The sequence below is a fragment of the Suillus fuscotomentosus genome (genome assembly GCF_016647785.1).
Source record: "Suillus fuscotomentosus strain FC203 chromosome Unknown F5891scaffold_230, whole genome shotgun sequence".
Taxonomy (NCBI): Eukaryota; Fungi; Basidiomycota; class Agaricomycetes; order Boletales; family Suillaceae; genus Suillus; species Suillus fuscotomentosus.
This window is the reverse complement of record NW_024539742.1, coordinates 35,795-55,058: the sequence shown is the minus strand read 5'-3', so window position 1 is coordinate 55,058 and position 19,264 is coordinate 35,795. Positions and strand designations below refer to the sequence as shown.

At 48.1% G+C, this 19,264-nt stretch overlaps 1 non-coding gene across 1 annotated transcript; it reads right to left on the bottom strand.

Moving 5' to 3' along the window:
• Positions 1-5,695: 5,695 nt before the first annotated feature.
• On the bottom strand, positions 5,696-5,767 carry F5891DRAFT_t140. Its single transcript has one exon. It is a non-coding gene; the product is annotated as a tRNA-Cys (tRNA).
• Positions 5,768-19,264: the final 13,497 nt, after the last annotated feature.

The following is a 19,264-nucleotide window of genomic DNA, read 5'->3' as shown; positions in this document are numbered from 1 at the left end:
AGACTAAGATGTGAGTACCTATACCATACCTTATTGTAAACATATGCTGACACGACATAGTCTTACCTATCAGGTACATGTTTTGTTAATAAAGAGTTCTGTTTCCAGAGACTGAGACTCTTACCTATCAGACTCCTCATGACCCTCTCGCTCGTTATAAATGCCTTTATGGCATGTATAATATCTGTTCTCAAAGTTCTTGTCTTCACTATTATTGACCTGCATCCTTGGAACAACAGATGACTTAATAGTAGATCTAGAATAATAAACTAATGTTTGGTTAGAAAGAATGCAAAGCAGCATGCAAAGACTTGCCTGCCCAAAAGCAGAAGGGTTCCAGAAATCCGGCCGAATCCGGACGTCACGTGACGGTAAAACGGCGTAAAAGTATCTCACACTAAAATTGAAAATTCCAAAAACAACCTGATACGTCTGGGCAACGGTATTCATGATAGTGAGTTCTCTCGCATAAATCACTCACTTAAACCGTCTCTGGCAGCACTCCACTCTGTGCAATTCAGAAATACAAATTTCTCCAGTCTTGAAAGAACAACCGGTTCATTCTGCGACCTGGTGTCCACTGCCTCATTCATTTTGGCCGGTCGTGCCTGCCGCGGACGTGACATGACTTGCAATACCAACTTCACTAAAGATTAATTGATATTGATCTGTAAGTATCGGCGACTAGTGCTGTACTTCCCGTTGATAAGAAAAGTCAACTGATCTCTTGAAAGTGCGGACAATGTGCCATGATTGGCAAACATTTCCCGCAAACGAGCATTAGTGAACTTCTCTTGCAATGGAAGTACTATGTAGTCAATGCCGGGACAGTTGCGCATGCCAAATTCGACAAGTGCGGACAATGTGCTGCGATTGGCAAACATTCTCCGCAAGCGAGAATCAGTAGACTTCTTTGACAATGGAAGCACTAAGTGTGTAGTCAATGCCGAGACATCGAGTAATGGCCCTGCCCCGCGATCGATGAACATTCCTAGCAAGCGAAATCAAGAAACTTTTGAATGTTTGTAAAGCCATTTGGGATTCGCCGCCGTGGGAGTCGCTAGGCTGAAAAAGCGACTGATCTCATTGTAACGCCATCGAAGAACATTCCTGGCAAGCGAGCACAGAAGTGCCAGGGCGTCGTATGTAGTCACCGCCGAAAAATCAATGATAAAATGCTAGAAATGGTGCTCGACTCCTTCGGCAATGAAAGTGAAAGTGTTGGGATGAGGTAAATTCATCGACAAACATTCTTCATAGGAGGAAACGAGGAATGATCGATAGCTCCTTTTGCAATGACAGTTCCAGAGCAGCGGTCACGAGCCAGCGAGTTGCCATCGCGCTATGGTTTGGCACCAGCATTGAGCTGCTCGCACGATTCAGGAGTGCGCGTGGTGCTCGGGACGGCAGAATGCCGTGCCCCGTCACCGAGTCTACACCCTGAGGAGTCCGCATATAAATGATGTTGCGACCACAGGTTGAAGACCAACTCACTTCTCGTATTCTCTTTCTTGCCTCACAAACAACAAATCTCATTCATCATGGCTATCAGCGGTGTCCTTGTAAACGTGCACGACCCTGCCCTCGTGTTGGCGATGACCAAAGACGGCAAGGTCGAAGGTCAGAGCTTCAACCATACCGAAAATCAGAGGGTCAGTAGACGTCCAGAGATACGTCTAGAGATGAAGTTCCGACCCTAACGCTGACGAGTGACATCATCAATAGTGGATCGCGCAGTTCAAGTATGACAGACCAACGGAGACGCGTCTGTGGTCGGTCCAGAACAAGGATACTGGAAATTTCTTGTCGTGGAACGTAGGTGTCTGCGAGAAGCGATTCAGATGCCAATCTCACCACTTTGCACCAACTTGCAGTCGAGCATGCAAGTCCTCATGAGCGACACTCAACACTGGTGGAAATTGGCCGTCGTAGGCGCGAATATCGGGTGCGTATCATGCGTGATTCAGGCCAGGCCTATCGACTGACGATGAGGTGCAGATTCCAAGTCCCCCATGCGTCCAAGGATGATCAAAGCTACTACACTTTGGAGCTTGAAGACAATGCATCGGTGACGTGGCCCGTTGACCGTGGTACCATACTGTTTTCTGACGCTCGTTGCAGGTCACCCTCAAGAAACAGGCGGGGGAGCTCATCAGCAGGCAGCTGTGGCATACCCTGGATGAATGAGCGTGCGCCTGAAGGATTTCGTTTGGCTGTCTCGCGAATGTGTTAGTCTGTATGCTTGTTGACGAACGTGACATTCAACTGTCGCGGTGAATGGACCGCAGTTCCTGTTTTTCGTGTCTTTTGTACACGTATGCATTGTTGTCTGCCGCGGCACATAGCACGCGTGTGGTTGGTTCCGTGAGCGCGAGGCAATTCTCAACCAGCAACATTGAAAAACATGCATGTCTTCGATACTCGTACGTGCCGTGCGTCTGATGATCCGAGTGCGGTATAGTGGGCATTGACGGGACGAGGCGTGCGCTAACTCAGAGAAGGTGTGGTACATCTCTAGATGCTCTGGATGCCGCATAAATTAATAAGCGACCCCGCGTGCGAGAGAACGGGAATACTCGCCCGCAATCCACTGTAATTTTTGCTTCCTGATCCTGGTATATCGCGCTCTGCGAACGTTGTCTTACGCGTAGAAGTGTCGATTGAGAAAGAGGATGTATCTTGACATTACATAACATTCTCGGCGAGGTCATCCACGTGGACGTCCTCTGGCTCTGTTTTGAATTATATGATTAGCCTGTCCGCCTCAACTAGCTCCCCCGATTCTTGTTCCTTCCTGTCTTCTACTGCCGTTCTCTCCTCCTGACGTGCGCCACGAGTTTGCAAGGACGTCGGTAGGCAGGCGCGGGCGTGCATCAAAACATGAGAGGGACGACGAAGACATAGCTGACGGTGGATGACCGGAAGGTACAACTCTTGCGACTGAGATCTGACGGGGATACGTTCTGTACGTATTGCTGAACCGGACCAGACGAATGAAAGGGACGGGCGACTCAACAGGAACAAAGTTTATCACTAGACTTCAATATTACAAAAGGGAGGCAGAATGGTAGACATAGAGATATCCAATCACCCGACATCGAACTTCAAAGGTCGGCGTAACTAGATCTAGAATGTGCAAGTATCTCGTGGTCAAGAGATGAGATTCCGCGTTTCTCACAATGTGAAGTGATTCGCATGACACAAATCTTAGCCTGCCTAGATTTGATTACTGTTCTCAAACTTCCAGGTTAATGCTTTGACCAGCCGCACCTATAAAGCGCGTGAGCACAGAACTGACGAACAACCAACCCACTCTGGTCTGAAATATATAGCCCTTTTTACGGTAAGTTTCACCTCACCAACAATATACGATGACACTGATGCGGTCTAGATGAGTTTGTTGACGATTATTATCCTGGCATTTACGGCTGGTGGTCCTCTTTGTGCACGAGCCATGCCCAGCCCCGAGACCACCTACACCCCATGCATTTGGAGAACGCCGTGTGGGGAAACGTGCGCTCAATTGTATACAGTGGACACCAGAGTCTGCAATAGTACCAATGGCACTCTCGCAATTCAGTCTTGCTGTGCATACTAGTATCGGGAAAACATTGTAACGCAAATGAGGGGTCCGGGTATGTCGGCGGCGAGACTCTTTATCAGAACACGTACTAAGCACAAAATAGAGATGAAAACACACACGTTGCAAAGTCCAATAAAAGATCTGCGAAAGATTTCTCGTAGATTGTATTCTTAATTGCTCTTGTAAGGACTTTTCTGTCATGCACTTGTTGATCATCGTCAAGAAATCAAACTCGTTCTTCATGAATGCTGTACGGACCTAATGATCGTTTCGGGAAGGGACTACCCTGCTCAAGACAAGTCCGATACCAAAATTTAAACGGGACGACACCCATCCAATATTCGTTGTTTGGTGGTGAAGAAAAACTGTGACTTTTATCTCACTTGGTTATTCCGGGGAAAGGAAATGAACACTACCTGAAAGATAGCCAAATCTCAGAAGCACGCAGTGCGGTGTGGGCCGGTGTTCAGGGTAGTGCATCCCAAGTTCGTGGGATCAACAAATACAATGTCTTGTGGATGTGTACATGGTACTGTAAGCGATGCAGAATATGTTTTTCCTGGGATCCATTCGCCGCAGGTCAAGAACAGTGCGGGTCAGGGAGCTTGAAAACTACCGCCGGTGTTTAGAAACGACCTGGAAAGAAACGATGCTACTCACACCGAAAATGCCACGAGCGAAGTTTACCTGGTCGCTCAAGCCCTCATATTTTGCATCAGCTGCAGGACGACCCTACCTGTCAACCTTGTGAAATTGGGAATGTGAACGCACGTGCATGTTTGTATGCACATCCGCAATCTGATCAGCAACGGTGTTTAACGCCAGCAGGCGTCAAACGTATTGATACCAAATTTTATTCAAGGCAAGGGGCATAGAGGGTGATAGTCTGCCTTGATGGGAAAGGCAAGCTGCACTGCCTACATGTCCTCATAATGCTAAGTATGTTGTCTGTCCACAGGGGAAAGCCACGATAGGTACCAGGGACGCTGTGATTGACACGGTACAAAGTCACAAGTATGCAACGTTTACTTCCGACCGGCTCTCCACTCTCCAGTCGCATACAGAGCTTGCTTACCAGCGAACACGGTTGGAATGGCAAGGATACCTCCGTACAGAAGCACCTGACCAAGCTTGAGATCTACCCAATACCAGACAAGTAGCACTTCAAAGGCGCCGAGGAGGGCAGTAAAGGGTATGATACTGAGCGAAAAGAGGTTTGGGACCTTGACGCCAATTTTACTCCACTTTGATAACAAAGTCCGTCAGCTGAGGATCGATTTGATGCAAAAAACGTACCAGTCCGATCAACACGAGCCAAGGCGACAGTACAGTCGCTGCAAATACGGCAGAGACAAACTGAGGAGGTGACTTTTGTTCAGGGCGGAAGGTATGCTTGATGGCGGGGAGGACATGGAACGACGCTTCATCCGGGTGTTCAGCAGGAGTGTGGGAGGCAGGTAGGTAGAGGTCAAAAAGGTCGTATTGTGCAGGTGCGTGCACGAAGGAGCCCAGAATAAGCGAGACCTCAAGGGGGTTGTGCGTAGTTGGCGGGATGGACGCAGGTGGGCGCGCCATGTTCTAACATGGCGATTAAATCTAACTCGTTTAGCAATAGCAAAAGTGATGCAACGCACCAGCTCAAATTTAGCCTTTCCTCCTGGGGTCACACGAACAGGCTGGATGCCCTCCTCGCCCGACGCCTTGTCATAGAATCGGAGGAAGGTTTGGTGCGGTTGAACTCCTTTGCCCTCATCACTTTCCGTTATCTGGAACGTAAGCTTAAGAGTGTCAGTTGGGCCAAGAGTCAAAGGCTCTGGTTTTTTGGTCAGGGACAGGCTGTATGGCATATGAGTTATACTACAGCAGGAATGTGATTAGTGCATACGTGTCCGAGCGCAGCTGGGTCGCATCTGGCGTGCTAATTGTGAAACGAGGAGACTGAAGGGACAAAGAGGCCGCTTGGACAGTTGCTGCAAGAAGCAGCCAAGAGAATTGCCATACCATGGTTTTGGCTAAGATGTTGCAGTCCCGGTTTGGATGACGTGTTAAGTCTTCAAGCTCAGCTAAGTTCTACAAAAATAATAAAATCAATTTATTCCTGAGAAGCAAAAAAGACCCCACCGTGGTTCGAACACGGGACCGCACGATCTGCAATCGTGTGCTCTACCACTGAGCTATAGAGTCGATACCGCACTTTGCCCACCTGAATGATTTATTACCGTCTTCAAGACTTACATAATACTGACCCATCAACACAGGACGCGTCACTGACTCACCGCGTCATTGACTATCCTTTGCATCATGCCCGACGTCGAGATTGTGAAGGCTACCGACAAGAAGGACGAAAAGAAAGATGAAAGGAAGCCAGAACCACCAACACCGATGCAGGAGATTAAAGCTAACATCGCGCTCATCGACCGTGCTATCAATGACCTCGAAACCCGGCTCACTCATCGCGTCTTACGTTCACTAACTGCGCTGCGAAAGCGCATAAATGACAAGGTTCTACGCGATGCCATCGAGGAGAATTATCCCAAAGGTGTGTGGTGCATTCACACCTTCTACTCGTATGTTCAACTTTGCGCAGACTCTGCTGTCAAGAATTCTCTACTATCATGGCTTCCTCCTGCTCCTCCTGTGGAACAGTCGATGGAAGTAGATACAACATCAGGGACAAATGCTACTGCATCTTTGCCTCCTTCATCGAAGCCAACTTCTGATCCTGTACCAGAAGCTGAGATTTATTTCCGTCTGCTCATCATTCATCATCTCCACACGTCCAAAGACACATACTCCAAGTCCATAAAGCTTTCTCACGAGACTGTCGACAAAATGCAGGCCATGAACCGTAGAAGTATGGACCCAATAGCTGCCAAGATATGGTTTGCCGTGGAGCGATCATATGAACTCGGTGGAGAGTTGGCAGATGCCCGCCCGTGAGTTCAGGTCCATGTAAATTTGGCATGGTCTTGACTTGTCGTTTTCCAGAATGTTCCTCGCTGCGCAACGCACCGCGTCTCTTCGTCACGATGATGACACGCAAGCCTCGCTGATTAATCGCTTACTTCGGGGTTATCTCCACTATAATCTTTACGACCAGGCTGACAAACTAGTGTCCAAGACTACTTTCCCTGTCTCAGCGAGCAACCCGCAGTATGCCCGCTACCACTATTCTCTTGGGCGCATCAAAGCGGTGCAACTGAATTATACTGCGGCACACACGAACCTGCAACAAGCTATCCGTCGTGCCCCTGCTGCAAAGACTGCGCCAGGGTTCTACCAGGTCGTGCACAAACTTTTTGTGATCGTTGAACTTTTAATGGGCGACATTCCGGACCGGGGTCTTTTCCGGCATCCGGTATTAGAGAAAGCCTTGAGTGCTTACTTTGACATCGTGAAGGGTAGGAAAATTTACTGCTGTCCAAAGCAATGCAATTGCTGACGCGTCCCCCTAGCTGTTCGGACAGGCTCCTTATCGGAGTTCCAGACAACTTTGAATAAACATGCTGCACAATTCGAGGCCGACAAAACTTATACCCTGATTGTCCGGCTCCGGCAAAATGTTATCAAGACCGGTATTCGCAGGCTCTCTCTATCATACTCGAGGATTTCGTTGCGTGACATCTGCTTGAAACTCCACCTCGATTCCGAGGAAGACGCAGAGTATATTGTTGGTAAGGCCATTCGGGATGGTGTGATTGAAGGCAGGATCGTCCATGAGAAAGGATGGATGGAATGCGGAAGTCAGAAGGATGGCTACGGCCCTGAGGCTAGCGATATGTTTGGCAGACGAATCGGATATTGTTTGGATTTGCATAACGAGAGTGTCAAGGTAAAGTTTTTTCCGTTGGAAACTTTCACGTCGGGCATATCTCATACTTGGATCTTGCAGGCTATGCGCTACCCACTTAATGCACACCGTAAGGAGCTTGCTGCTGCGCAGGATGCGCGGGAACGCGAAAAAGAGCTTGCCAAGGAAATACAAGAGGGAGATTTGGATGACGATGAGGGTCTTGGAGATTACTAGAGAATTCCATTCCCCTTGTAGAAATAATGCAATGCGCTTCAATGACTCGCTTTGGAGCTGGTACTAGTAGTGTTGGAGCGGCTCGCTAGCAAGTATATCCCAAACATAAGTCGTACGCGTACTCCAGCCTACTCCAGCTCCACGGCAATATTCGGGCTGAACTTACGTAAAGGCTGACTGATATCAACGTAGTCAGCCAATCAAAACTCGTTTATCGTTTACCGTCCCTTTTGCTCCGGTCTTAATGTCCGCGGCGCTCGGAGGTTTACAACCAACGACCTTGTTCCGTTGATCCCTTGGGCCTTTCGGCGAAAAAACCTGGTGAGGCGTTGTCTGTGCCTCGAGAGGCAGTAGCTGTTTAAAATTTTCAGTGCTCATTTCTCGCAGCCGTCTTACCGTGGTACCATGTCAATTGTGAGGCGTTTGTGGCAGCGAATATTGAAGCCAGTATGTGATAGACCGGACCAGAACGCGATATACGTTCCGCTACTGACGTTTCCCTGTAGACATATTTCGTTGGAAAGGACATGGAAGGTACGTTCCTGCGACACAAAGCCTCGTCCTGTGTCTCTTGATCCGATAGTTTAGGCAATAAATATTTTGAGTATCCAAATGCGAACAACGGTACGATTGTCCCGGAACCTCTTTCAAGTCCCCACTTATGGTCTACTTGTTATGTGCAAAGGACGTTCCAAACGAACAGTGAAGTACAGGAAAAACGAAGACATGTGGGCGTACGTTGCTAGCGGAAAACGTTTGCCAGGTTTGTACCCTCCATTTTAATCGTTACGTTCTTGTTTCTGATGTTGCCTACTCCTTGTTTATTGTGTGCAGTGCAATGGTCAGCATGGCTGACGCACACTAGGCCCGATCCACCGGGCATTGAGGTAGGTTTAACCTGATACTCTGCTAAGATTTTACGTGAATTTTGATATATACTGTCACAGGAACTACAAGCGGATCTAGCACGTCAGCAACGGGTTAAGTTAAACGCAGCTATTCTAGAAGCGAGGGATGAAGCAGAAAGAGCCAATAGGGAGCGACTGGAGGCACCCAGCCACCATTCTGCAGCTGAAGCGCAGTCTCGAAACGTGTCTAGGGATGACAGGCTAGAACCGCCAGAATCTGATCGACGACCGAAAACACAGACACGGGATCCCTGGGCTGAGGCATTGTCAGGATCCGATGAGCCTCGATCATGGGTTCCTATGACTCGGAAAAGGTAGCATGCTTGTTCAGGGTTATTATTTCAAAAGTTTGAGGCATAGTGACAGGAGTCTTGCCAATGAATTAACTGCCTCGTTGCCAGATCTTTATTTTAACCGAGCCGAATCTGTCGTATTTGCCGCCTGCCTCGTTCTTGTTTTTTCTACCAGGATTTCTTCGCATCACACTCCTCAAAGGCTATTGTACGCAAAGGTCAGATATGTCTTATCACAAGGAGAAGCACGCCTATGCTGTGGAGTTCGAATACCTAGACCTTCTATATCTACATGCATGATTCTATCATCAAAAGCACAACGCAAGTTCAGAGCTGGAAAAATCTGCAAGTCGTCCGGTCTTCAAGCGGAGGAAGTTTATATTTGGGTGTGTGCACTTTCTGCTATGAAATGGGCCTTGCAGGTTTATGGTGACTTGGGCTCATATTTATTATGACAACCTTGCAGAGCTTTGTGTTATCTGGCGCAGGCGACATAGGAGGTCTATTGTCAATTTGCCTGATGTCTCTGTGTGAGAGGACTCGGTCAATCATTTGGCGGATATCACTCATTCCTAGATTCTTTTGATCCCTCTTCCACGAGATATCAGTAGTAGGTTTCCAGTCGGCTTTCATGCTAGACTTTGAGTGAGAAGCCATCTATGGCTCGAACCCCTGATTATCAAACGAAAGGACGAGAACATGCTGGAAAGTCAATCTTCCGTGAATCTGAATGACTTGCCGCAAGGTTACACAAGTAGTTGATTGTGCTAAAGAGCCCGTGCTAATTGTGCCTAACGACAGGCACACTGGTGGAACGCCGCACTAGCAACCCCACCCCCGCCCCCACGTCCTCAAACCTCGAGTTCTTGTTGAGAAGCAACTGTCTAAAGAACGAGTGTTGGCACTGCATAATATATTGACATTATGACTGACATGTGTATCATGATTGTGAGAGAAAAACATAGGGTTAACATATGGCATGGCCGGGAACATTGCATATCTACATGAGAATTGTCAAGACAGAACCCTCGGATACTAGTACTGATCTTTCAAGGAACGAAAATAGTATATTGGAAATGGTATTATATATATGTACGGTTGGGCACAAGTCACTTAGGCTTTGCCTGGCCAGCTGGGTAATTGGCTGGGTTGGGCTTCTTTTCTGGAGGTGGTTGGGTAGTCTTGCGAGGCCTTGAGTAACTACTTGTTAGTATCATGGGACCGGATTGGTTATAATAGTTGAACGTACGGGGCGATCGGTGGAAGGGTGTTCTTGTCTTTCTTGTCTTTCTTCGATGCGCTTCTAGGGTCGGCTGGTCCGCGCCCAGTAAAACTAAATGACAGTGTGAGATCCTGGGCCCCGCTTGTGAAGATGTCTATTTGGATGAACGAACCCAGTTGAAGGACTCTGGATCGATTCCTCTGATTCTGGACTAAATTCTTCCTCTGATGAGAGATCGGAGTCATCAGACTCTGAGTCAACGTCTACATCGGTTGGCAGCCTGGAAACAATGAATGATTTCATTAATGGTTCATACTAGGAGGTGGATCATCTTACCCTTTCTCCTCAGCGATAAGATCTTCTGTGATTTGGTAGGAAGCCATTTGGTATTGATGATCGAGCAGTTCGAAATTCAGCTTGTTATATGGCGAAGATAAGGTATCTAACACAGGAAGAACAACACTGGTATTTGCAGCATGGCGTACAAGTCTACTACAACGCGAACGTTCATTGGTCCAGTTATCAAGGTCCCGTGTATTGCTGTACTTGCTGTAGATCAGTCTGGGGTAAGTGCCTTGATATCGTAACACGACAGAAACCTCGACACTGTGTTATGTATGTCCCTTGATTGACCGGACATGTACAGTGGGTACGTCGTCGAACCATTAATGTTTTCCCAAGGGTAATAAATACTAGAGGAGGAAGCGGTGCATACAAATCGGTGCACTGAAGTGACTTGGGCAGTGCGCGATTTCCCGAAAACGAAAACCTATGCAGATAGTACTTTAATTAGTAAGTATATAGTAATTTTAATACTCAGGGCTGTGCACCGGTAACTGGCATGCTTCGACAAGCCTCAACTTCTAGCACGTTTTTAGAAATTAGAATCTGGTCTTGATATTGTTCGAGCGAATGTTGGAAGGCTGTTGCACACCACTGGACCAGCTACGAGTTCTGGAAGATATACACTGCATAGTGTTAAATTGAAGTAGCTAGATGTGAAGTGAATTTTCTCAAGGAACACATCAAGTTTCGAATGCTAGTCATAATCAACGTGTCGTCACCTTTCTTTCGTTGTACATATTTGAGATAACCGGAATACATTGTTACACCTGACGTATGGGAGTCGTAGCAGTCACTGCGAGTGATGGATACCTAAAGCCTAAACCATCCCTCACCTTCGCCCTGGAGGGCCTGGTGGGTAATGCGCGGGAGGAAACTGAGATGGATAATGTGCGGGTGGGTACTGTGCGGGGGGACGTTGCGAAGGAGCATGTTGCGCAGGAGCATACTGAACAGGAGGACGTTGTGCGGAGGCATGTTGCGCAGGGGCATAATGAGCAGGAGGACGTTGAGCGGGAGCATGTTGTGCCGGGGAATGATGCGCGGGGGAATGTTGCGCGGGGGAATGTTGCGCGGGGGAATGATGCGCGGGGGAATGATGCGCGGGGGAATGATGCGCGGGGGAATGTTGCGCGGGGGAATGATGCGCGGGGGCATACTGAGCAGGAGGACGTTGAGCGGGAGCATGTTGTGCAGGAGCGTGCTGAGCAGGAGCGTGCTGAGCAGGAGCGTGCTGAGCAGGAGCGTGCTGAGCAGGTGCGTGCTGAGCAGGTGCATGTTGTGCAGGAGCGTATTGTGCAGGTGAATAGTATGAAGGATTAGCTTGACGAGGTGCCTGCATACTGGAGCTTTGATGTTGAGGAGGAGGGTTTGACCAGGTGTTAGGCTGCATCTGTGCCTGCGGCATTCGTCTCAAATGCTCATCTTGCCTTCCTCGACTCGTGAACCTGATGAGCGATCAATCTCTGCATCACAAGCCAGAGTGAAGCGGGAAAATTTGTACCTCTCGTGGTTTGAGGAGCTGTCTACATAGTCCTTGGGTCGTTCGTCTTCGGAATCTTTCGCATCTTTGGATCTGCGAACCCTGGAAGTAGTTTCGTCGGATTTCCTAATAATTTGGATGAGATATTAATGATGTGGGGTAGAAACCAATAGATACCGTTGTGGGTTATGCTTGCGATCTTCTGGGTTGGGGTACGACATAGCTAGTCAAGGACGATAGGTGATGAGGGCACGCTGAGACAGATCCAGGGACACCTTTTATGAGGCTAGGGCGGCAGAAGTTTGCGATAACGGTCAACTCTTAAGCAACCTTAGCTGGCCAACAGGACCATATATGAACGAAAGAAGCTCTGATAAGCCCATCAAGTGATTGATGAGCCAGCCACTGGCATGAGCCGCCACTATCATAGTATATATAAGAGACGCCAGAACTGACGTTGCTCTTACTATTCCATCAGTTACGCCTGCCATGATGATGCTTGGAAGTGCTGTAATACCTCACCTGACGTGATGTATGCCCTAACACGTAGTAGATTGGTAGGATGTGACTGTAATTGCCGTATCCTTGGACGGTCGACCGGTCAGATGTAATATCCATGATGGTTTCCGTAGGCTCGAAAAATCATGCATATAACCTTATTAGGCAGGTGAGTGCTGCTCAAGCGCTCAGCGCTCGTTTCCAGTGAGTTTGCAATCATGTATACGACAATTCCATTTTAGGCCGCTAACACTGACATAGTCAGCCTTGCTCGCCGTGGCAGACGCCGCGCAGTGATACAAAGGTACACCTTTCGCCAAATATGCTAATGTCTCTTTCTTCCACCTCTTCTTAGATGATACAAAGTGCCATGTATGACCGCTGGCCTCACCAGTCTGCCCCCGGTGCCTCCAAATTATCATGGCATCTACCTCCAACCACTCCTTGACGAATAGAGTTGGTACGCTTCGTGGGTGTCGAATGTCAATGGAGTCGCTCCCGCGGCAGCTAGCGCCTGTCGTTATTGAAAAGTTCTGCCTGGTCTTGAGGTGATCTAGGACTGGACGACTGAGTAAGCTTAAGGGGGGAATTATCGTGGTATGGATTGACATAACTCATCGTCCTTATTGGTAATTTTTTGAGACTCCGATTCAGCCACTTTTCTCTGTCAACCTTGTCAAACAAGCGACAACATCACAACCGACTGGGGTCTTTCGGAGATCTGAATCTGCCATGTTCTACAGCAAGGCGATCTCGGAATGAATGTTAAATTATCACGCGTCTAAGATGGCCTGAGGCTTCTTGGAAGGTCACTGCCGTGGCACAGGATAAGACATCCTTTATAAATGATGAAAACAACCTCCCTATGGTCAACGACATCCGATACCATGAATTACACTACAGGATGCAATGATGTGGCAGCGCCTTTGTCCATGCATTCACCAGTAGGAATGCTCAGACCCACGACGTCAGTGGCTACTGCACGCTATGGCAAATCGCCAAGGTAAGTTTGTGCAACTCGCAAAAGCCTATGCACCGACCTTTTATTGATTTTCTAGCATCTATTCCTATCACACTGTCATACCACCAGGATCTCTCAGCGCTCCCAGGTTAGTGGTTTAGCATCCGTTTGTACAAAACTGAATAATCAATATCTCCCTCAAGTACTCTCGACACGCAAACGAAATGGAACTCATACCCACACCCAGAAGGCCAGCTGTACTTCCAAGCAAGACTTGCCAACTATGTCGTCGTGACAGAAGCCAATGTTTATAGGCAAGAGACCGAGAGCCAGGTGTCTGGCTGCCTCAAGTTTATCGATGACATAATCTCGCAGCAGCAGATTATTATACCGCCCTCGTCAGAGCTATTCATAGAGCTTGATGAATTTCCACTCTCCTGTGCCTACTACTTCGTAGACCATGATACCCGGCGTATCTTCTGGATTGAACAGACTTCTACAGAACTGCTTGGTATGGGAACGATCGTCTCCGACTCCCATCGCGGTATGTATCCGAATTGTTATCTGTCGTTTATCCTCACATGGCAGCAGACATCGCCTTAGAAAGGCTGTACTGGGTCCATGTCGAATTCTTCCCGATGCACATATACACACAGTTGTCACCTCAGATGGTAGACGATTTAATCGGCGTCATGTCTCATGGTGCAGCAGGTATTTATTTTCTTATTCATCAATTTTCATATTCTGAACTCTGAATGAAGACCGTATGACCTCACGATCATCTACGTTTCCATACACTGCAGAGAGATGTAGTCAGCTGTTGCAGCTACTGTCTCTGCAACGAGGTACATCCAAGAAAAAAATTAAGTGTGCCCAATTTCCTAACCGAAGCTTTCTCTCAAGGTCGTGCCCTTGATGGACACACACTATGCTTTGTTGGTGGGTGGGACTCCCCAGTTTCTGTTCTGAATCGAGCTCACGAATATTATAGCTCGTCTATGGGGCGCAATAGGTTTGTTGGACATTCAAATCACCTTGGCATATATACTGAGGCACAAGCAGAAAACCAGCGGTTTTTGACTTACTATGGACAAGAGCATGCCCAATTAGATAGGCTGCAAATCATGACGCCCGAAGAAGATATGGATCACCAATGGGTGAAAACAATTGCAAACCTGGCTTTGTGGGGAATCCCCGATCGATTTTTTTTCGAGCTTCATGATTTGTTTGCAAACGAACAAGTGTTTGTGGATCAATGGCAAATTTTCATGACCACATGCGTTTCAGAGTGGCATACGGCAGTTATTTGGGTGCGCACATTTCTGATCAACTGTGGTGAAGCTCAATTCATGGTTCGGTTCTACAGACTTTCCCAATAACAATGTGAGAAGCCTTGATCATCGGACATTAAGGGCGCCGTCATGACCGTTCTTTTATAGTGCTACCATTCTCTCTTGCCTCTTATCTCGTGCTTCTTTGTCATCTGCCTTACCGGCTATTCTCTCAGCGTCTGGGAGCCTCGCCGTAGGATCGATCCTACTCCTTAAGCACCACGGCCTAGAAGACGCCACCGCATCATTTGCTGTTCGCATCATTCTCTTTCTTACGTTCCGCAGTCTAGTTAACCATATCTATTTCAGGCGCGCTACCTGAGAGCCGCAAAATCACGCTCAATTGGAATGCTCCCATCTGCCATCGTCTTTAGTTTGCCCAAAGGCCTCTATCTATGGAGCATCGTCTTTATGGTGGCCCACTTTCTCTTACTGGCGTCTCACGTGGTCGGCGGACTCGCAATGTTTGGAGGCGCCTGCTTTTTGATACTACTTGTGTGGGCTGCCCTATATGTCACATCCCCAGATGAGTACGACCAGAGTTCTATACTTAGCAAAATCCTGTGTCGCTGGCATTCAATCCAGGGAGATCCTGAAGGGGCAGGTTCCCTCGCTTGACGGTGGCACCTGTCCCGGCCCTTCCCTGTTGGTCCTACTAGTAGGGTGGGTCTCGAGAGGTGCAGTGCTCGCGACAACACAAATACTTGTATGATATATGATGTACATGTAGTGCGAGCCAATATAGAATTATTTTTTGTAAGTCCGCATAGACGAGACCTTGCAAACTGGCGACATTTCTCCATGCTCACATCACCCCTAGACTGACTTCACTGCGGTTGGACGGCGTCCGTGATACCAAGTGAGGTGGTGGGGCTAGACCATGGCTCAAATCCTTCATGCGTGATTCACGAGCGTGCGCCTGTCGAACATAGGCATACCTCTGGAAGTGATTCAGAGCTTGCAGAAAAATCACTCCGACCTATAGAACAAAAACAGTGAGTGATCTTACGCGAGAATAGAAAGATGAGCAAATAACGTACGGGGTTCTGACGCAGCTCGTTGAAAATATCGACGGTGGCTTCCCGAATAGATTCTTGATGGTGGAATAGGCAAAAACTCAGAGGCTGTAATCCTCCGGCATGTGGTGGCATACAAGCAAGCAGCTGCACCAGAAAGTATGGATCACTCAAACAGTCCAGAATGTGAGAATGCTCACCTCGACTATTTGTTCATATGTCCGCAAGTTGTCTGCTATCGAACGCACGATGAGCTCGACTTCCGCGTCTGGCAAGTTTTTCACCAGCCGCAATTTCAGAAGTTGATGAGATAGGTCGAATCCCTGGATAGCAGCGGTTGCCCGATATTTTTTGAAATCCTACACAGTACGGAAAATATATCAAAATGTCCTCGAGCCCCACACCCTCTAGAGGAGGAATTACTCACCTGGACGCAGTATTGATAGGACTTGCTCCTTCGCCAACCCTCAATCCGACTTGCGTTCGCAGCAAGCTCCTTAAATGCAACTGCCTCATCCGGAAACACGATACCGCTGCCCAGGGACCCGTCTGAAAATGGTGCGCTACCACATCCAAGCTTCGTCGATCCCACAACGAGCTCCTCGTACCGCGACGCTAGTCGAACGAAGCGCGACACGTACTCCGTAAATCGCATCCGCACCAGCGTCTCCCCAAAGTGCGAGGTGATCGCTGAAATTAGCTAAACACCGAGCGATGTTAGTTGCCGACGTGATCGAGGCAATGCGACAATTTTACTAAGACCTACATCCTCAATGAACATGTTATCTAAGCTGTCTTGCTTCGCTGCAAACTCGCTCTTTTGGTTCCCGTCCTTCCCGTCTCGAGTTGCGATACGCTGGATATCATCCTCGCTCCCGGTCGAGTTTTCCGCCTTTATCGGACGTGGCATCATTGGGTTGACAAGTGCAGGCGGTGCCATCGTAGTTGGGAAAGATACGTGTATGTCCTTGTGCACGACAACACGACCTGTGCCGATGTCCATCAAAAGATCCCAGAGTCCACTGGTTTCGAAGATAGGATTAGTCACGCCTGCTATGTATGCCGGCCTGCGAAATAAATATCATTGATCAAGGTCTTCCACGAGAAAAAGTGTGGAAATGCATACGTTGAAACCCAGTCCTCGCCCGCAAGTCCGGCATAAGGAAATGATCGCTCAATGAATCCTCGTAGTACTGCACCACATCCAGAGCCCAGGGCACAAGCAGAAAGGACATAATTGGCGACCTGTCCAGCAGGGATATTATGACCAAGGAAGAGGATGCGTTTGCCAGTAACAAGCGCGTTGAAGAGAATTGTTATTGGGTGCGTGAGAATTCCGTTCGTGTGTAGATGTGGGTGTAGCGGTCCAGAGATTGTGATGAGTGGCGAAGAAAACGTTTGTATTAGTTGGATTAGGGAATACTTGAGAAAACACCTATTCAGAACTATGTATCAAGTGCATTGTCATCAAGAGACGCACCTCTCCGACTTCCTCAGGAAAAGTGGCCAGAGGCAGTTTGATTGGCAAGGTATGTCCTTTGTATGCAATGCTTGTCTGAAAGAAATGGGTATCTTTGGATATCCCCGATCGCAAATGTGGGTCGGATGATGTGGGTATTGCGCCACCGCTATAAGCGTGGCTCGAGTTCGAGCTTGTATCAGTGCTACGCCGCCCGCGGCTAGTAAGAACACTGCTGCCGCTCACTGAAGCGCCACCGACGCTTCCTGGGCCTGCACCTATTGCAACACCCACTTGACTATCAACTATAACGCTGTCATCATTCACCCATACTGCACTCCCACCAAGGCTGAACGAGCTGTCCGACGGAGAGGACGGGTGGGTAGGGTTATGATCAGAGGTAGCTGTTGTAGAGCGTGCGCGAGCACTAATGAGAACCCCGTCTTCAGATGAATGTGAACCGTTCGATCCTGTCGTCTTGTGTGCAGCCTTGAGAGGAAGTGGGGGTATATGAGTGAACTTCTCCGCAAAGATGTCTTTGCGCTCTGAGGCGCGCATGATTAGTTTTTCACATCGTGTAAGCGCAGGCGCAGCACTGATGTTCATCGAGTTAATCGCATCAAATAGGCGCGTAAGACATTCTTGGGATGGGTTTGCAAAATAGTCGTCGAGTGCAAGGAGGAGAACGGGCTGGCGCTTGGTGAGCAATCAGTCAAGTGATATGAAATTCAGATATACCTTGAATATTTGGATAAATGGATGTCGTGTGCAAATAGCCATCGCTTTCACTACGGCACCTCTGCGATGCGATGCATGTAGATGGTGTGCAACAAGTCAAAACTACCTACGCACCTCCGAACCGACTTGTCATGCTTCGTCCGCACCAGGTTGAGGACATATAACAGTTCCGGGCGGTCATCCTCTCCATTTGACTGATTGTCACTCGGTTCCGTCTCTAAGGCAAGAACTGGTGCAATGGTATTGAATGGCGTCTGGTTGAGGAAGAAAATGGTCCAATCTTCGAGGTGCCTCTCTGCTCCATCTGGAAGCATAAGATTTGCAAGCAAACTGACATGAAATAGTTAACCGATACATAGTTCGGGTCAGGTCAAGTCGAAATTCACCCCTCGTCTGTTCCCAGCGGCTGAGGAAACTGGTACGTGAGCTGGGCACCACTATCAATGTCAAACTCGGCGAGAAGAACAAATGAACAATGTGGGCCTTTGCCAGCCATGTCTAATTACTGTCGCCGGCAATGCTGATTTGCAGCAGGTTATTGACTGGGTAAGTATGTTGCTGTCGGGAGGGTTGGGCGAAGAAGTACAGTATTGCTTAAAATTTACCTTTTTTAGAATGTTGATATGTGCCAATTGCAATATTGATGATGTAGCAATGTTCAGAAGCTACTAGAATTCGATAATTCGGTAAAATGATGTTAATTATGACCAGCATGATAGAAGGAAACTTGTATAGTGGACATCCAAGGTTAACTAAGGTCACGACGGGCGCGAATATGATATGGCACTTCTCCTCGAATCACTAACTTACAAAATTGTTTGGCGGAGAAGAAACATCAAGATATCACATGCTTAGTAGTGGGAAATAGGATGTATGCAGGCAGTCACATCAAGCTGAAGCGGCAAGAGTGGCTTCATTATGAGACTTGACAGTGGTGGGGCGGTGCCATCAGAAATTCGCCGCCGCGTAATATCGTTTTGGATTTGCTGAGCGTGCTAGCACTGCAATCAGACTCAGATATTCAATGACGAGATTGTATGCTCATCATGAGTAAAATCGCTACAATAAGTTATCTGAGTTAGTTGCAAGGGAGGGATGCCTACTACCAGTCTGTTCGGGACTTGTAAACCATAAAAGGCAGTAACCGGACGCAAGCGGTTCTTTTGTTGATCTTCCAGGCTCTACGAGTCAATCATCTGCAGGTTGTCATAGATCTTAGCCACTATGACTCGGACTTCGTCAGTACGTCTTCGTGAAAGTTAAACACATTTATCGCGTCTCTTCCGCAGACTTTATCACCCGCCACAGGAGCTCATCAAACGCACCTGCTGGCATGCGAGACTGTAATCAGCGTGCTATACGTATGCAGCCAGCCAGGGGGAAAAACGTGAACACAATAGTCA